The sequence below is a fragment of the Biomphalaria glabrata genome, chromosome 12, assembly GCF_947242115.1.
Source record: "Biomphalaria glabrata chromosome 12, xgBioGlab47.1, whole genome shotgun sequence".
NCBI lineage: Eukaryota > Metazoa > Mollusca > Gastropoda > Planorbidae > Biomphalaria > Biomphalaria glabrata.
This window is the reverse complement of record NC_074722.1, coordinates 9,094,111-9,103,028: the sequence shown is the minus strand read 5'-3', so window position 1 is coordinate 9,103,028 and position 8,918 is coordinate 9,094,111. Positions and strand designations below refer to the sequence as shown.

At 41.2% G+C, this 8,918-nt stretch overlaps 1 protein-coding gene across 3 annotated transcripts in view; it reads left to right on the top strand.

Annotated features, from left to right (window-relative positions):
- The first annotated feature begins 3,977 nt into the window (after positions 1 to 3,977).
- The window catches only part of LOC106067978 (uncharacterized), a 137,953-nt gene continuing 133,012 nt past the window's right edge, over positions 3,978 to 8,918 (top strand). Inside the window, exon 1 of one of the 3 annotated variants that reach the window (XM_056005494.1) lies at positions 3,978 to 4,455. The gene's annotated coding sequence lies outside the window, so the exon portion shown is untranslated. The remainder of the gene's footprint in view (positions 4,456 to 8,918) is intronic. The other 2 variants (XM_056005493.1, XM_056005491.1) reach the window with 2 other exon arrangements.

Here is an 8,918-nt window from a genome sequence, read left to right as displayed (position 1 = left end):
TTGGTTTAATGTTTTGTTAGTTACGATAAATAATTGTTTAAAGTTTCAACTTGATCCATGAATGAATATGGGAGAAATAACGTGCTCAAACTTTTTACCAGACAGTCAGACAGAGTGAGTTGATATAAGCTTTGTAAAAAATAATAAAATACAAAGAAAGACCTAGGCGGCCCCAGTGAGCCAATTGTACTTTCAGATTACTTAGCACAATACCAACACAATATCCGGTCTAGAAGTTTCAGAACGACTCGGAGTGTTTGTTCAATTGTGTTTAAAAGAAATGTTTGTCCATACCTTATGCTATACGTAAATTAATTATTTTTAAGTAAAAAGTTTTATTTGCAGCTAGATTCTCTACTCTTATCTTTATTATAATCATAGTCCTAGCCTTGAAGAAAAAATGTCTTTAAAAAACATTTAGATATAACATCTATATCTATGTACCAACCATAATGTCATCCAGCATGTGCCAGTGCTTGAAAGACCGAGTCAGAAACCCCATTGACAACGAAAAACATGCTGAGAATTACTCCCTTAGAGCACGTGAGAGGAAGCGAGCAGTGAGTCTTAAGGTTGCCTTGTCCCCGTACAAGGACAGCCTCTGTGTCGTACATGAACCAGTATTCTCTCTATCTATAGCTTGTCCCAATCGTCCTTCGTGCAGAACTCTGCATTCGTAAAGAATGTGTTCTATTGTTTCATCGTCCTCCATGCAATGGCGACACCGTGTGTCGTAGTTCTCCTTCCATCGTCCGAGGTAAGCACCAATTGGACAATGGCCGACCCGGAACTGGGCTAGGACTGCCTGTTCCGCACGATTAAGTTGCCACCATGCATCCCTTCTGTCTGGTCTCCTCATTGCCCGATAAAGCTCACGCCCCTTGTCCGAAGAATCCCAGCCGTCGTGCCAAAGTGTCAACATGCGCTGGTTGACTAGGGATCGTACACTTTCATATGAGTACGGTTCATCATTTTCGAGCGCCGATGCGACCGCGGTTTTCGCGAGCTGGTCAGCCAAATCGTGGCTGACCACCCCACAATGGGCGGGCACCCATTGCAAAGTAACGTTCACGCCGAATCGTAGGAGACGCCCTCCGACCGTTAGGACGTCCCATACCCTTCTAGCACCTTCATCCAGCCGTTCTATGGCCTCCAGTGCGGCCACCGAGTCCGTGAAAAGGACTATGTCGTGCGCTGACGCAGTCCCGTTACGTACCATCGTAGCCACCCAGTCCAGTGCTTGGAACATTGCTTCGAGTTCAGCCTCGAGGCTGCTTTTCTGCTGACAGGATCCACTGAGCTCGTCACTTTCGGGATTGCCAGAGAGTCGAACTACCGCTCCGTACCCAGCTTTCACAGTTCCCTCGAGCGTCCGCACAGAACCGTCTGTGTAGATGGTGGTTACTCCGGCTGGATATGATGCGATAGTCTCTCTGGCTGCTTGTAGTAGCCGTGTGGTTGGACTCTGCTTCGTCACCACTGGGTCAAGTAGGCTCTTCCGTATCGTCGGCATGCCGAGAGCCTCCATCGGGAAGATAGAACCGGACGGGGAAAGAGCAGCCCGCTCCACCGGCAGATTCGCCTCTCTGACCAGCCCGCGTGCCACATGCATGAAACAAGGCCGGTTTTTGAGGCGTCTCCTACCCTCCCAGTTGTCGACCAGACTTCTGAGTGGGCATCCATCTTCCAGCCGCATATATCTCTCGTGAGCTAGTATGACGGCTCGTTCTCTGCGCAATTTCAACGGTGGGATGTTTGCCATAATCTCGCCAGCGGCAATTGGCGTTGTCCTAAAGGTTCCACAGATTAGTCTTAAGGCTTGGTTCTGAACAGAGTCTAGGCTTGCTAAGGTTGTTTGCGAGGCCCAGACCTGAACAGGAAGACTGTAGTCCATGTGAGAGCGTACTGCACCCATGTACAGTCCTCTCAGCACGTCAGCTCTCGCTCCCCACTTCGTTCCAGCTAGTTTCTTTACGATATTCAACTTCTCGGAAGCTGTTTCTTTTACCTGCTGGATATGATCGCACATAGTCAGTTTCTGATCGAGAATTACTCCAAGGTACTTGGGCTTTTTATCCCATTCCAGAATCTTGCCATCCATTCTAAGCTCGACAGGTTCCTTCAATATATCACGGCCCAGCGTAAACCATGAGTAAACCGACTTCGAGTGGTTTACCTCAAGGTTCCACATTCTGGCGTAGCAGGATATAGTTGTTAATGCCTGCTGGAGAGTGTCAATGAGTTGTTGACGGTCTCTCCCTGACTCCCACAACACGATATCATCTGCAAACAACAGCTTCTGACATTTCAAAAGAGCCGGCAAGTCGTTGATAAAGACTAAAAACAGCGTACAGCTGAGTGCCGATCCCTGCGGCACCCCCTGCTCAAGTGGAAGTTTCCTCGACAAGTGCTTACCAACACGAGTCTGTACCGTTCTTTCCGTGAGGAAATTTTGGATCCACCTAAGCATATATGAACCGACACCTAAGTTCATCAGTTTCAACAGCAAGCCGGGCCTCCATACTCTGTCGTAGGCCTTGAAAGACCAGCTTAAGGGCAAACTGGTTGCATGCGGCCACAGAACGAGACAGCTGGAGGTCACTCACAAAGGCCGTGGCATACAAATTTGAGACCAATAGAAAATCCGCTGCCGAGGTCAAACGCTGAAGGCGAAAAGAAAATTTAAATCGACCACCTTCGGACAATGGTTATGCTTGACCTGGTTGTGGCAAAATATGTAGGTCACAGCTGGGACTGCGCAGCCACGGGTAAACGAATATGAATACGCTGCCGCCTCTTTCGGTTTATCTATAAACCTCGGGAAAACAAAAGTCATGCTCCAAAAGTCACCCAATAAAACATACTCTGCCTCTTAACGTGGTAGACCACTTCAAATATCTAGGAAGTATAGTGTCAAATGACACGTTACTTTCAAGGGAAGTTGATAACCGTCTGGCCAGGGCCAGTAGCGCTTTTGGACGCCTTCAGGCGAGAGTTTGGTGGAACAAATCTCTCTGCATGCCTACAAACATCAATGTCTACCATGCGGTGTTTCTCTCAACCCTTCTATATGGCTCTGAGACATGTGTACTATACAGAAAACAACTAAGACTACTTGAGCGCTTTCACCAAAGATGCTTGCGCTCCATCATGGGCATATGGTGGCAAGACCGCACTACAAACAGCGATGTCCTTGCGAACGCCGGTATGGACTAGTATAGAGGGACTTCTTATGGTCCGAAATTTACGCTGGCACGTATCCCGTATGAGAGACGAACGTTTGCCAAAGGCAGTCCTTTTTGGTGAGCTAAAAGGTGGTCGACGTATAAGAGGCGCCCCACGGAAACGCTTCAAAGACCAGCTTAGGCGTCAACTTTCCTTAGCTGACATAGAAGAGAGCACCTGGTTGCATGCGGCCTCAGAACGAGACAGCTGGAGGTCACTCACGAAGGCGGCGGAGTACACATTTAAGACCAAAAGAAAATCCGCTGTCAAGGACAAACGCAGACGGTGAAAAGAAAATCTAAATCGACCACCTGCGGACAATGGTTATGCTTGGGCTAGATGTGGCAAAATATGTAGGTCACAGCTGGGGCTGCGCTGTCACGTGAAATACTGCATTGCTCACTAATCTTCGGACTCGAAGACAAGCCTTATTATTATTATTATGTACCAACACATAACAATGGAAGCTTACACAAAATTTGCTGCTTTATGTATTTTTTCCCCCTTTATTTAGGCCTAGGTACACGTACGTTATTAGTAAGGTTAAACTTATTGTGACCGTAGGGTTAGGCTTTCATGTCCAACAAGTATTCCACAACCACCTTTAGTAATGTCGCTGCTATCTGTGGTCAATCTGTAAAAAGTCCGGGGGGGGGGGGTAACGGGACAGAACTATGTCGCTACCGCACACGTCAAAGCGAGGCTACTCGCGCTTGGCTCACGGCACTTGCTGGGTTTTTGTCGCTCAACCCGTAAGTGTCCCATGTGGGTGCGTGAGTGCTATCCATTGTGCTGTTCAAGGTACTCACCCCGTGCGCGTTCATTGCGACAAGTAGAGTCTGCCTATTCGTGGATACGTGACTCACTTAATCAAAGCTCTGGATTCATCAATGAAGAAAAAAAAGTCGCGCTTACAAGTGAATAATTAAAAAGTTAGTTCAGCTATTTTTTTTAATTAGTAAAAAAAAAAAAGAAAAAAAAGATCGTTTACAGAGAAAAATAATCACTTTGTTTCTTCAAAAGTTTCAAAGCCAAAGAGTTTTATTCTTGAGAAAAAAATTAATATCTTATGTTTTCCATAAAATGGATTTTATGTGATTTTACTTACACACAATTTACTAAGAAGTGTTAAATTTAATTCTGCAATTAACTTCTTAAATTTTTAAAAACAAATTCTGAGATTCTTCTATTAAAAAAAAAAGACAGATTCTGACTTATATAATCAGTCTGGTAAGTATTGTTAAATCTCAATGACTTAACATAGGGGATTTTCTTAAAATAGAGACATATTAATTATTAGCAAGTTTTATTTTTTTTTTTTTTGTGTGTGTGTATCTGATGAAAAGAATACTTAAGTATTGATAAAACATACATTTTTAATGCTATATAATAATTTTCTGCACTTTTTCTGTTATGTGGTATGCTGGTGACTCTAAATGTAGATAGTAGTAGATACAGAGTAGATATGTTAAATAAGTGTGTATCATTATGGGTGTAAAGTTCTCCAATGAAAAGAAAACTAAATGCTGATGTAGAAATGCAATCAGGGCTTGGAACTAATGAATAATGAATTTTGGCAATGAATCTATATTTAGAGTCTTAATTAAAAGCAAATGTTGCACTTGAGATGTCACGTGAATATTTGATGGGGGGTCACGTGGGTGTAAACAAGAACACATGAAGGGTAGGACTTAACAAGGTCAAGTATTTGTTTTTTTGGTCCTTGTTATTCTATTAATAGTGTAAACATTAATCCAAATATGGCATAGAAATATTTACTGTTTTGTCTACATGCACTGATCAAAACATTTACATTTCGTAACATTCACAGGTTGTAACATTCAAAGATTGTAGCATTCTCAGGCTGTAATATTCAAATGTAGTAACATTCACAGACAGTTACATTTACTGTCCGTAACATACACAGGTCGTAAAGTCGTAACATTTACAGTCTGTAACGTAACTTTGTTACAGTCGCTTCCAAAACAATGAGCCTTTTTTTGTATTTATCTGCACTAGGCGAGCCTACGTTAGAACATTGAGTCAACATGTTAGGAGATCAATATCAATTAAAATGATCAAACTCATCAATACAAATCTACAAAAAAAAAAAAATAATGAAATCCCTTTTTCTAATGTAATCGTCCAATGAAACATTTAAGCTGATAACACGTGACTTGTTTTATATGTGTGTGTGTTGATGTCTCGACTGGAATTAAATTAAATCAACTTTGACCTTTCTTTTCTTTTAACGTTAGCTCGTTAGCGATTTTGGGGTGGGGGCGGGGTGAGGGCGTTAAGTTTGTATTCTAAGTTTGAGTATCAAGTCACTTGACCATCTGTATTATTCTATATCTTTCACCCAAATGCCCTCCTATCAACTATTAGTTTCCAAACCATCAAAAGTAGGCAATCTACTTCTTCGCTTTTTTTTTTTCATGTTTTTCTTGATTTAAGAAAAATCATGTGACGAACATAAATTGGGCATGTCAACATCTAGCAGACGTCGCTTACCTCTCCGACTTTTGAATGCTCCGTCGTGTCAGTTTCCGACAATGTCATGACATTCCGGCCCTGTAACTGTCATTCAATGCATACATGGATAATGCATCTCTTGCTTTCCAATCCTTGACAAGATTCTGTAAATCTTGTGTCACGTCTGCTGAAACAGTATTCCTATAATTTTGTCAAAGTTGAGCCTTTTTTTTTTTCACAAAAGAAAATGTTGATGATGTGTTGTCGCTCGGGCTTGCTACATCCGTTAATTGTAAATCCACCATCTGTTATATATTGTGTCTGTCTGTGTATTCTTGATCTAAGATAAGATAAGATAAGATAAGATAAGATAAGATAAGATAAGATAAGATAAGATAAGATAAGATAAGATAGGATAGGATAGGATAGGATAGGATAGGATAGAATAATCTTATTGGTCCAATAGAAAGTCAGTTTCGGGACTGACGGAAGGACGGACAGACCACTTGAAAACTAATAGCGTCTATTCCCTTTTGGGGCCGCTAAAAATTGAAAATATTAAAAGTTGGAATGGGAACATTTGAATGACTTATTTTTTTAATGTTCTCATTTTGAACCCAAGAACAGTCGGTATTTTGAAAATGCAAATCGGACGGAGTGGTCTACTTGCAATTACAATCAATTAATCTTTAAAACAAATGAAAATGCTGGACTAATTGTTTGATGTCAATTTTGTTCCGGAAACATTTGATTGGATGCTATTTCTTTTTGTTACTCTCTGGTTTTTTTTCCCATTATATCCTTCTCTGAACAAGCGAGAGTTTACCTGAGACTTTATTTCATTATACTAACAAATGTTATAGTTTTTCATCTTTAGCGGCATTTTTGAGATAGTCACATCACCTGTCTTCACCTGGTTCTTGAAAAGAAACAGAAACAGAAATAATTTCTTTAAAACTGCCCATCATCTAGTTTTCAAAACCAAACAAGGCAACATGTTTGGGATATGAGATTGTTTGCTAGTCTGAAAGACAGTGGTACACATTACGACACATTCACAAAAGCTGGGGAAACGGGAAGGCAGGAGGAATACCGGAACTGGATGCTTTTTACGTGGGTGTAAAACATATTGATGGGACAGCGGAAAAGGTTGGGCAAGCTAGTATCTGTGTGTGTGTGTGTGTGTGTGTGTGTGTGGAGGAGAAATTCCGAAAGGCGTTGGCGAAGGGAATTACTGAAATTATTTTTTAAAAGCGTAGATGAATCGGATGGTGGCTCCGGTAGTGCTTGGAACCGGGACTCGATACGCTTGAGTTCAAAACTTTTTTTATTTATTATGCGCGGGGTAATGTAGATGTGTTTCTGAAGGATGTCCTCTACATGTTTTGTTTTGTTTGACAAGTTACACTTATGGAGCTTATTAGACCCACGTCTTAGCCCAGTGTTATGGTGTACGTGTGTGTGTGTGTGTGTTTCTATGGTGACGATGGGAAGAGGTTGGCGATTGGTTGTGAATGATGCAACATAGGGTGGCAATGTCTTCAGCGGTCTTAGTTAGGGGAGACGACTCCAGAACGTGAGACAGAAAGGTTGCGTTATTGTAGTGAGTTAGATTTTGTTAAAAACTATTATTACTAAAGTCTATATTTATTTGATCTCATATTAACTTTATGTAGTCTATGTTATAATAAAAGTTATATTTAGTATTGTTCACAAGGAAGTTTTTCATGTTTATTAGTTAAGATATATTACGCCTACAACGGTTTTATTGTCTACCAGCTGTATGGTGCTACAGGTCAACGACCGGTAACAACACACAGACCTCCTGCAGGACGGAAGGATAGGTGGCAGCGGGCTGGGTTCAATTAAAAGACTGTCCAGATGAGAGTCCGAAGGGCATACCACATAACAAGGCAACTACTACATGTGTTTAACGAACTCACCTGTATAAGTGCATTTGTTACATAGTTACAATTGTTCACTATGAGTTTAAATTTTATTGTATCTGTTAAGATTTAATTCAAGAGTTGTTTTTTTTTTAAATACTTTATGTTATGTAACACTTCTAAATTTAGATTACCTTCTATATAAGGGAGAAAACAACAACAACAACAGTTTAATTCACGAGAAGAAAGTTGAGAATGATTTTTAATTTCGCTGCTTGGTAAACTGAAATAAACAATGACTGTAACATGAGATAAAAACATTGATTTTTTTTGTTTTTCAATTACTGTTAGACAAATTAATTCTCATGGAAAATAATAGTAATTAAATTACAAGTGATCATAACCTATAAAACAAACATGGCTATAGAGTAACCTCTTTTATATAAATTGCCTTTTTAGGCTCTTCGGCACCACTTGTCCCAGGCTCATGATTCTAGAGGCAATGGGTATCCCTCACACTTTCACCAGTGGAAGCAGTTTTATCGGGCCATATATCTAAGTCATATGAGCAGTCCAGGTGTTGGACTTGTGTCACAGGCTATTTAAGACGCATGCGTATTTTTTTCGGGTGGAAGCAGGACCCCCCGTTGGGGTGCTGAAGGACAGAGTCTATTGCACAGGCAGGGCTGGAAGAAAGCCACTTACCGTTTCTCAAGGGGCTGATTTGATACAGAGAAGGAATATGGGGAGTCTCCCCGTGTGCTCGACCTTTAGATTCGCTTTTTTCTTGAGCGTCTTGGGATACGAGACGTCGGTACTAGAGATGTAAAAATGTACATCTGCTTGGATCTTTCCCAGACGAAGTCTGTTCACACAGACAGGTGGAGGCAAGCTTCCATGGGCCTAGACTCAACTCGAAGAAGAAAAAAACCGAAGTCTAGGTTTGTAAAAATCAATTTTTTTCAACTAACGTGCTATAGAACTAGCATTTTATGCTTATGTTGTCGTACTACCAATATCACAAAAAAAAACAACAACAGAATCTCTTTAACCATCTTTGCTAGTACATTGCCGCTTGCCCGCGCATGCGCGTAGCACTCGTGCGACTGTCGTGGCCATATCCATTCACTAAAAAAACAACAACATACAGGCGTAAAAGATGTGTAGCTCTTATCTTCTTAAGATACTGACTTTCAGAGTAGTCTCCCTTACTTTGTGTCAACCAGTTTACTCTGCATATATTTTGCAAGTACTACGTAGCTGTGACCTATGGAAAGTTTGCCAACACCGCATACGTTATAAAAGAAAAGAATTATGGGATGTATTTTGCCC